This window comes from Sinocyclocheilus grahami, unplaced genomic scaffold (assembly GCF_001515645.1).
Source record: "Sinocyclocheilus grahami isolate Dianchi unplaced genomic scaffold, SAMN03320097.WGS_v1.1 scaffold1525.1, whole genome shotgun sequence".
In the NCBI taxonomy this organism is placed as follows: domain Eukaryota; kingdom Metazoa; phylum Chordata; class Actinopteri; order Cypriniformes; family Cyprinidae; genus Sinocyclocheilus; species Sinocyclocheilus grahami.
In genome coordinates, this window is record NW_015506704.1 from 356,753 (window position 1) to 368,155 (window position 11,403).

An 11,403-nucleotide genomic window follows, 5' to 3' on the forward strand; every position below is an offset into this window, starting at 1 on the left:
ATACTGTTTTATAATGTACTACAATACTGAACTGCAGATAATTGCCACTATTTGCAACAAGTAGTATACTTGATAGTAGAAATCCTGCTATTTTAACATAGTGTAAATAGGTATTTGCAGTTAGTGTAAATAGAATCCATTGCTAATACGAGATTTGAAAAGGGAGAAAAAAAAAGTTCGGCAAAAGGCGGGATCGAACCCGGGTCGATCGCGTCAAAAAGCCAACTATACACGCTTATCCATCTGCACCACTGAAGATGATGATTTACAGCCACTTTTAACTAAATGTAAATAGACACCCCGTATTCTTTATTCCAGAGTAAGGGCAATTCATACAATACATTTAAACTGAGCTACTTTCATACCATCTCTGAACTTTCTACCACGACTCTGCTGTTCTTCGGCTGGTTCTTCACTGTATACGTTGATTGACAGATGTCTCGTCCAGTCAGCGGTGAGTAATCCCAAACCAATGCCGCTGTCTCAAACTATACCTACCTCTTCCGGTTTGCCTGATTTGTCATTGTGTTTTCTGACTTGTTCATTTGTTTTCGGATTTGTCGTTGTGTTTTCTGACTTGTTAAAATATTTTCTGAATTGTTGTTGTGTTTTCTGAATTGTTATTTTGTTTTTTAGACTTGCATTTGCGTTTGTAATTTGTTATTTTGTATTCAGAATTGTGATTTATTTTGCACTTCTCGGCCACCGTATTTTTCACTATTATTATGCTGTCTTTCTTTGAATTAGCAGTGTTAACTTAAAGGTCTATCCACCAATTCCTGGTTTGATGATTGGCCATTGTGATAAAAAAAAGTGTTTTTTGTGAATTGTTGTCAAAAAGTAAGTGTGTTTTCTGTGTAGTTTTTGTATGTGAATTAAAAGACCAGAACACTGAATACACCACTGCTGAATAATGTCCGGACACCTATACTTTGCTCACAATGGACTATTTTAATACATTTTGTTTTTAGAAAATTTAACAAATGATGTACAGTGAATGTATTTAAATAAAATTTATATTAAATATATTCATTCGTGGGACATCAAGACAAAGCTTTCAATCATCTAACTTACTCTTGGAGTATAGTTATATTATAACCACCAATCTCAGGTTATGTTGCGATTGTTAACACTTACATATCATAGCATAATGCTGCAACCAAACATGAAATAAAGTCACATTTAGATGAGATCTATTCTGAATGAATTGCATGCAGCCTGCATAACTGGTTGCAATTTTTTAGCTCCACAAGACAAACATGTTGGGAATAGACAATTACTGTTGAATACCCAAATGCTCATTTCTTTCAGTAGCAGATGTCTTCATGTGTTCTGATGGTACGAGGTGCCAGTTCACTCTCAAACGTGGACGTTCTGCAGATTTTTCCTCATTGGCTCAGCAGCGATTCCTATGAATTATTTCAATTGTTTAAATGCTTTTAAAACAAACTATAATAAAACTCAAAACATGCTAATTCACACAAACTTGCATGCATTCTCAAGAAAAAATGCAAATCAAATAGAGCACTATATACTAAGTATTAGAGAGCTCTTTAGTAAATCGGAGTACATTGGTATGCTCTACAGTTCAAATCCATAGTACTACCTTTTGAAGGTCATTCCCCTGGAAAGAACGTGGCGAATGTGAAGAAAAAGTTCCACAGAGACTCATGAGGACACAGATAACCATCAGCGCAACACTAACCAGCAACAGGTGATACCTGCACAAGGCTTTTTCATCCTAGTCAAGCAATGCAGAAGTGGAGAGGTTAGCTACATGATGCGATGATGGTGCACAATTGACACTGTTGTTGAACTTGATTGATCTAAATAGTGACACTGTAGAGCTGCTTTGCAGTTGAAATTGAATTTGAGTTATTGAATGAATTTCACAACATTAACACCTGTTTATCTGTTTATCTCTGTGAAGCTGCTTTGAAACAATCTTTATTGTATGAGCATTTATCAAGACGACTTCTGAAGGTAAAACAATAAAACAATATTGATATCTCGATATTAATCGATTCTCATTTTTACGGAACGATATTGATTCTTAAATCCCAAGAATCGATTATTCTAGCCTGTTTTCAGTTAATGTACGGAGTGTTGAAGGGCACTTCCCATCCAATAAATCACAATAAGCATTGTGCTTTGGTACTTTTAATATAAAATAAAGTCTCAGATTTCAAATTCTGTCCGTTGTATTGCAGTATTCAAACAATAAATGCTGTTTTGGCGCTGTTTAATGTGAACTGACAGATCGCACGTGAACCGATCATCTCCTCCACATTAAAACCAGTTTCAGCACAAAATAAACATGACTAAACATCCGAAGGTAAGTTAAAAGAAAGACACAACTTTACAATCCGTATCCGGTCTCGTGTAATCGCTCAATCAGTGTTTCAGCCGCGCAGAGACGTCAATATAACGGCTTGTAAAAAAAGTCACGCAACCTCAGAAAAACATAACGTTATTCAGTGACCATAAACTCATTAGTCAGATAGAAAAATAAACTGTAGAGAGGGGTATTTTGCTGAATATATGCACCATATAACATATTCATTATAATTTTTACTGTTCTTCAATGTTTAATTTATGTTTGAATAAATCCATCAAGTTTTTATGACAGCCACCATTTAAATGTTTCTATTTCAAAAAAAATTATCGAAGTACAAATATTATTATGTAATTGTAACATTATTATTTTAAAAACTTCATTAAATTTAATTTTAACAAATCAGTCAATTTTAACCTTCAATATTATAGTAATGTAGTACCAACTGACTCTTGTGTATATTTTACAGCATTAGTTAAGAGATTTTTTTTCTTGAGAAAATTTGGCATGTACTGTACCTGATATATATCCAAATTAATCCATATTGAATCGAATTGAATCGAATCGGTAATCGAATCGAAAGCTTGTGAATTAGAATCGAATCGAATCGAATTGTGAAATTCTATCAGAAGTCTATCAGATATAATTCATATTTTCTCAGCTCTGTCTCACATATTTCTCACACACAGCTCATAATTGTCAAGTCTATCAGATATAATTCATATTTTCTCAGCTCTGTCTCACATATTTCTCACACACAGCTCATAATTGTAAAATCTATCAGATATAATTAATATTTTCTCAGCTCTGTCTCACATATTTCTCACATACAGCTCATAATTGTCAAGTCTATCAGATATAATTCATATTTTCTCAGCTCTGTCTCACATATTTCTCACACACAGCTCATAATTGTCAAGTCTATCAGATATAATTCATATTTTCTCAGCTCTGTCTCACATATTTCTCCCGATATCTTGGAAAGCAGTGTGGCCGATGGCCGATATAATTTTATTTAATATTTAAGAAATTTTAAATCATTTGAAAATTGATTAAAAAATAAATGTGTAAAATAAACATGCTTGTACTTTAAATGAAAAAGTATTTTTCACAAATAAACAAATATTTAATAAAAATATAATTAAAAAAGGAAGTAAAAACTGTAACCAACAGAGCACTCAGTATTCTGGGACGTCTGTGTGCATTGGGAATCATATTTTTTCAAATAAAGCCATGGTAACACTCATTTTACATACAGCACACAGTGAAAATGACATGAATATGACAGTGGGCAAATGCATAAAGCGCAGCATAATTTGAAATCATGAGTTTAAAGTTTGTCGATCGCACGTCTCAATGAAGCTGAACACTTCATAAGATCTCACAGCTGGATTCGACTAAGTTTGCAAGGTTTTGGAAATTAGATGTTCATTAGTCATTCAAAGATTTGTTTAAATGATGTAAATGCGTATTTGCTGAATGCTGACGGCAAACGAGAAAGTATTATATAATGTTTGCTTTTCTTTTACTAACAATATAAAAGCAATCGTTATAATACTTTTTTGTATACATTTTAATTCCTTTATTTGACATCCTATCTGATTATTAGACAGACTTCTATCCGTATTAGACAGAACTGTTAACGACGACGGCGAACAAGAGGGAGAATGTGAGCACTGTGTGTTCAGGTGCTGCCGCCGTCAAAATAAAAGTCCCGCAACGAACGCATCGGCCAAACAGAAAATCTAATCGGTCGATGCCGATATTTGAAAAGTGCCAAATATCGGCCGATATATCGGTCGACCACTACTCAGATTTCAAATTCTGTCCATTGCATTGCAGTATTCAAACAATAAATGCCGTTTTGGCGCTGTTTAATGTAACAGCACAAAATAAACATGACTAAACATCCGAAGACAAGTTAAAAGAAAGAGTACAACTTTACAATCTGCTCGTGTAATCGTGTAATCGCTCAATCAGTGTTTCAGCCGCGCAGAGACGTCAATATAACGGCTTGTAAACAATGTCACCCATTTACCTCAGATGTTTAATTTATGTTTGAATAAATCCATCAAGTTTTTATGACAGCCACCATTTAAATGTTTCTATTTCAAAAAAAATTATCGAAGTACAAATATTATTATGTAATTGTAACATTATTATTTTAAAAACTTCATTAAATTTAATTTTAACAAATCAGTCAATTTTAACCTTCAATATTATAGTAATGTAGTACCAACTGACTCTTGTGTATATTTTACAGCATTAGTTAAGAGATTTTTTTTCTTGAGAAAATTTGGCATGTACTGTACCTGATATATATCCAAATTAATCCATATTGAATCGAATTGAATCGAATCGGTAATCGAATCGAAAGCTTGTGAATTAGAATCGAACTCTGTCTCAGATATTTCTCACACACAGCTAATATTTGTTGAATCTATCAGATATAATTCATATTTTCTCAGCTCTGTCTCAGATATTTCTCACACACAGCTAATATTTGTCAAATCTATCAGATATAATTCATATTTTCTCAGCTCTGTCTCACATATTTCTCACACACAGCTCATAATTGTAAAATCTATCAGATAAAATTCATATTTTCTCAGCTCTGTCTCACATATTTCTCACATACAGCTCATAATTGTCAAGTCTATCAGATATAATTCATATTTTCTCAGCTCTGTCTCACATATTTCTCACACACAGCTCATAATTGTCAAATCTATCAGATATAATTCATATTTTCTCAGCTCTGTCTCAGATATTTCTCACACACAGCTAATATTTGTTGAATCTATCAGATATAATTCATATTTTCTCAGCTCTGTCTCACATATTTCTCACACACAGCTCATAATTGTCAAATCTATCAGATATTACTCATATTTTCTCAGCTCTGTCTCAGATTTCTCACACACAGCTCATAATTGTCAAATCTATCAGATATTACTCATATTTTCTCAGCTCTGTCTCAGATTTCTCACACACAGCTCATAATTGTCAAATCTATCAGATATTACTCATATTTTCTCAGCTCTGTCTCAGATTTCTCACACACAGCTCATAATTGTCAAATCTATCAGATATTACTCATATTTTCTCAGCTCTGTCTCAGATTTCTCACACACAGCTCATAATTGTCAAATCTATCAGATATAATTCATATTTTCTCAGCTCTGTCTCAGATTTATCACACGTCATCTGTCGCGAAGCTCCGTGCAGAAACGCGCAGTGTTTTTCTGCTGAAGTCTCGCCTCACAAGAGCGTTAAACGCGTTTAATATTCGCGGCATTATGATTTGCGAGAGAGAATGTAGTTTCTTGAGGTTCGTCTCGAGCTCGGATCGAAGTTTCTAAACAAACGCAGAAACACGCACGAGCAGCGCCCACACACACACACACACACACACACACACAGTCTACATGAGAAAACACTGAACACAGACTCAGACAGAATGATTCAGTGCGCATAAGCAAAACATGACATTTCAATACTTTTTTCCTACGCACTCAGCATCTGTTATATTTAATATTCGCGGCATTATGATTTGCGAGAGAGAATGTAGTTTCTTGAGGTTCGTCTCGAGCTCGGATCGAAGTTTCTAAACAAACGCAGAAACACGCACGAGCAGCGCCCACACACACACACACACACACACACACACACAGTCTACATGAGAAAACACTGAACACAGACTCAGACAGAATGATTCAGTGCGCATAAGCAAAACATGACATTTCAATACTTTTTTCCTACGCACTCAGCATCTGTTATATCTGCAGTGTTGACCTGCAATACTATATCTTTCAGAAGCACTCTGAGTGAATGAGCAATCTGCAGCACAAACACAGATTGCAGCAACCCTGTGCGTGTGTGTGTGTGTGAGTGTGTGTGAGTGAGTCAAACACAGATTGCAGCAACCCTGTGCGTGTGTGTGTGTGTGAGTGTGTGTGAGTGAGTGAGTGTGTGTGTGTGTGTGTGTGAGTGTGTGTGAGTGAGTGAGTGTGTGTGTGTGTGTGTGTGTGTATGAGTGTGTGTGTTCTAGAGGAATGTTTGTGGAAGGTAAAATGTGTCAAGGCAGCAGATCACGTGATTAAAGTCTCAAACACACAGCAGTGATTATCAGCTCAGACACGATCAATGATCAATAACTCGTCTAGAATCGCTGTCTGTGCAAAACATCTGCACCAGCAGCTTTTCCATTTAACAAGGAACGCTCTCAGATTTTTGCCTGAAGTTTTGGCAAGGTTTCCTCAAAGTTATGAACAGTAATTCTTCCAGTAAAGTTTGTTTATGTTTGCAAAGTTTGTCTGAAACATCTAAGCTCGTCTAACATTTTTAAATGTTACCGTTTTGTTTCAGAATGTTCAGATTTATTGTTACTTTTACTTTTATTACTGATACTTTTGAACGTGCACAAAACATTCAGATGTAACATTCCCATAATGTTTGCAAACTGCTGAAAATGGATGTTTCCTTAGCATTCACATAACCAAGAAATACACTGGAGAACATTCAGAGAACATTCAAAAATAACATGTTCATAACTGAACTGAAGCATTAGAAAATCGCCACCGTTCTGCCAAGGGTTTCTCAACATTATAAACAAATGTTCTTCAGTAACATTAACAGAATTAGCTGGTCTTTAAAAATGTTCTCAAAGAGTTGCACAAAATGTTATTTGCACATTGAACTGGAATATTTTAGTGCAGGGTGTCCGAACTGGATCCTGTCGAGTTTAGCTCCAGTGTCTCAACACAGCTGTCCTGAAGAATCTAGAACAGTAAGATCTTGATCAGCTGCTTCAGGTCTGTTTTATTACAGCTGGAGCTAAAGCACCCCTGGCTTTGTTTCTTTAAATGTTACTATTTGTTTCCAAACGTTCAGAGAATATTCAACTTCTCATAATGTTTGCAAAATTATAAAATGGAGTGTTCACTTAACATTGGCATAGCCAAGAAAAAAAAATTCAAAATGTTTTGGGAAAAATAGAATATTTAGAAATAACGTTTTCATAACTTAACGGGAACGTTAGCTAAACGTTCTCAGAACACATTTTGCGCACGCCTAGATAACGGTTTAGTATTTGTTGCTAGAATAGAATTACTGGTGCAATATGTTGCTTTAAAATATAGACTTCAATATTTTTCACACTCACACACACACACACTCTCACACACACACACACACACACACTCACATATACACACACACACCCGCACACACACACACACACACACTCACATATACACACACACACCCGCACACACACACACACACACACTCACATATACACACACACACCCGCACACACACACACACACACACTCACATATACACACACACACCCGCACACACACACACACACACACTCACATATACACACACACACCCGCACACACACACACACACACACTCACATATACACACACACACCCGCACACACACACACACACACACTCACATATACACACACACACCCGCACACACACACACACACACACTCACATATACACACACACACCCGCACACACACACACACACACACTCACATATACACACACACACCCGCACACACACACACACACACACTCACATATACACACACACACCCGCACACACACACACACACACACTCACATATACACACACACACCCGCACACACACACACACACACACTCACATATACACACACACACCCGCACACACACACACACACACACTCACATATACACACACACACCCGCACACACACACACACACACACTCACATATACACACACACACCCGCACACACACACACACACACACTCACATATACACACACACACCCGCACACACACACACACACACACTCACATATACACACACACACCCGCACACACACACACACACACACTCACATATACACACACACACCCGCACACACACACACACACACACTCACATATACACACACACACCCGCACACACACACACACACACACTCACATATACACACACACACCCGCACACACACACACACACACACTCACATATACACACACACACCCGCACACACACACACACACACACTCACATATACACACACACACCCGCACACACACACACACACACACTCACATATACACACACACACCCGCACACACACACACACACACACTCACATATACACACACACACCCGCACACACACACACACACACACTCACATATACACACACACACCCGCACACACACACACACACACACTCACATATACACACACACACCCGCACACACACACACACACACACTCACATATACACACACACACCCGCACACACACACACACACACACTCACATATACACACACACACCCGCACACACACACACACACACACTCACATATACACACACACACCCGCACACACACACACACACACACTCACATATACACACACACACCCGCACACACACACACACACACACTCACATATACACACACACACCCGCACACACACACACACACACACTCACATATACACACACACACCCGCACACACACACACACACACACTCACATATACACACACACACCCGCACACACACACACACACACACTCACATATACACACACACACCCGCACACACACACACACACACACTCACATATACACACACACACCCGCACACACACACACACACACACTCACATATACACACACACACCCGCACACACACACACACACACACTCACATATACACACACACACCCGCACACACACACACACACACACTCACATATACACACACACACCCGCACACACACACACACACACACTCACATATACACACACACACCCGCACACACACACACACACACACTCACATATACACACACACACCCGCACACACACACACACACACACTCACATATACACACACACACCCGCACACACACACACACACACACTCACATATACACACACACACCCGCACACACACACACACACACACTCACATATACACACACACACCCGCACACACACACACACACACACTCACATATACACACACACACCCGCACACACACACACACACACACTCACATATACACACACACACCCGCACACACACACACACACACACTCACATATACACACACACACCCGCACACACACACACACACACACTCACATATACACACACACACCCGCACACACACACACACACACACTCACATATACACACACACACCCGCACACACACACACACACACACTCACATATACACACACACACCCGCACACACACACACACACACACTCACATATACACACACACACCCGCACACACACACACACACACACTCACATATACACACACACACCCGCACACACACACACACACACACTCACATATACACACACACACCCGCACACACACACACACACACACTCACATATACACACACACACCCGCACACACACACACACACACACTCACATATACACACACACACCCGCACACACACACACACACACACTCACATATACACACACACACCCGCACACACACACACACACACACTCACATATACACACACACACCCGCACACACACACACACACACACTCACATATACACACACACACCCGCACACACACACACACACACACTCACATATACACACACACACCCGCACACACACACACACACACACTCACATATACACACACACACCCGCACACACACACACACACACACTCACATATACACACACACACCCGCACACACACACACACACACACTCACATATACACACACACACCCGCACACACACACACACACACACTCACATATACACACACACACCCGCACACACACACACACACACACTCACATATACACACACACACCCGCACACACACACACACACACACTCACATATACACACACACACCCGCACACACACACACACACACACTCACATATACACACACACACCCGCACACACACACACACACACACTCACATATACACACACACACCCGCACACACACACACACACACACTCACATATACACACACACACCCGCACACACACACACACACACACTCACATATACACACACACACCCGCACACACACACACACACACACTCACATATACACACACACACCCGCACACACACACACACACACACTCACATATACACACACACACCCGCACACACACACACACACACACTCACATATACACACACACACCCGCACACACACACACACACACACTCACATATACACACACACACCCGCACACACACACACACACACACTCACATATACACACACACACCCGCACACACACACACACACACACTCACATATACACACACACACCCGCACACACACACACACACACACTCACATATACACACACACACCCGCACACACACACACACACACACTCACATATACACACACACACCCGCACACACACACACACACACACTCACATATACACACACACACCCGCACACACACACACACACACACTCACATATACACACACACACCCGCACACACACACACACACACACTCACATATACACACACACACCCGCACACACACACACACACACACTCACATATACACACACACACCCGCACACACACACACACACACACTCACATATACACACACACACCCGCACACACACACACACACACACTCACATATACACACACACACCCGCACACACACACACACACACACTCACATATACACACACACACCCGCACACACACACACACACACACTCACATATACACACACACACCCGCACACACACACACACACACACTCACATATACACACACACACCCGCACACACACACACACACACACACACACCCGCACACACACATGCGCACACACACACACGCACACACATATACACACACACACCCGCACACACACACACACGCGCGCACACACACACACACCCGCACACACACACACTCACACACACACTCTCCCTCACACACTCACTCACACACACACACTCACTCACACTC

The 11,403-nt window shown here is 40.2% G+C and overlaps 1 long non-coding RNA gene across 1 annotated transcript in view; it reads right to left on the reverse strand.

The window, feature by feature from the left end:
• Nucleotides 1-1,305: 1,305 nt before the first annotated feature.
• Nucleotides 1,306-11,403, reverse strand: part of LOC107570963 (uncharacterized) — a 23,561-nt gene continuing 13,463 nt past the window's right edge. Inside the window, exons 3-4 of the long non-coding RNA XR_001607115.1 lie at nt 1,607-1,741; nt 1,306-1,409 (exon numbers count right to left, since the gene is read on the reverse strand). This is a non-coding gene — a long non-coding RNA (uncharacterized lncRNA). The remainder of the gene's footprint in view (nt 1,410-1,606; nt 1,742-11,403) is intronic.